The sequence below is a fragment of the Apis mellifera genome, assembly GCF_003254395.2.
Source record: "Apis mellifera strain DH4 linkage group LG9 unlocalized genomic scaffold, Amel_HAv3.1 GroupUN_126_associated_to_Group9, whole genome shotgun sequence".
NCBI lineage: Eukaryota > Metazoa > Arthropoda > Insecta > Hymenoptera > Apidae > Apis > Apis mellifera.
In genome coordinates this window covers 10,442-11,370 of record NW_020555804.1, presented here as the reverse complement: position 1 = coordinate 11,370, position 929 = coordinate 10,442, and positions in this window count along the sequence as shown.

The following is a 929-nucleotide window of genomic DNA, read 5'->3' as shown; positions in this document are numbered from 1 at the left end:
TTTTTTCTTCTTTAAAAGTATATTATTTTTTATAATAATTTGAAGGATTAAACAAGTTTTAATTTCTTTTATTTTACTTTAAACATTAATTTTAATATTTTATATTTCAATGCGTAATCACTTCTGTGTTAGTGAAACCTAGTAATTGGCATTTTCCATGAAAATTTTGCTTTCAACATTATTACTTATAAAAAATATACGTAAAAATGTTTTATTTAAAGGATTCAGTAATTTTGATTAAAATATTTCATTAATAATTTTCTTTGGAAATTTAGAAGTTTGTTTTATCAAGCTATAATTTTATCATATATACTAGTCTTACATTCGATTTTGATTTTTATTTATACAAATTATAGTTCAAATGTGCGAAATTGAAAGAACAAACATGCTGGATAATATGTACATAGCATGACGATTTATCTAGCTAATAATTTTCCAACAAATTAGGTAATAATATTTTATTTCATTTCCTAACAATAAGAATAGAAATTAGAATAAATTTCTTCGTCGAAATGAAAATAAAATAATTAATTGTAATAAATTTTACTTCATCAAATTATTTCAATATAAATATATATGTATCTTATTATTAATATTTTTTTCTTTTTCGTTATGTTATATATTATATTATAAATGAATTTTTCAAAATAATTAATTTTTATTTAATTAATTTATTCTTTCTTTTTTATTCATCTATATTTTCGAATGAAATTTGCTTATTTTATATTTAATATATTTGGTAAATTTTATATTTTATCTATTTATCTATCCATTTGTTTAGTTTAGTTTTTCTTTCTCATTTTTATATGATACAAATATAGAAGAAGAAATTTTCTAAAATGAAATGCGCTTAAATTTTCTCTTTTACGTTTAATTTTTTTTTATTTTAGTTACATTTCATCATGATTTTATCATCGTTATTCGAAATT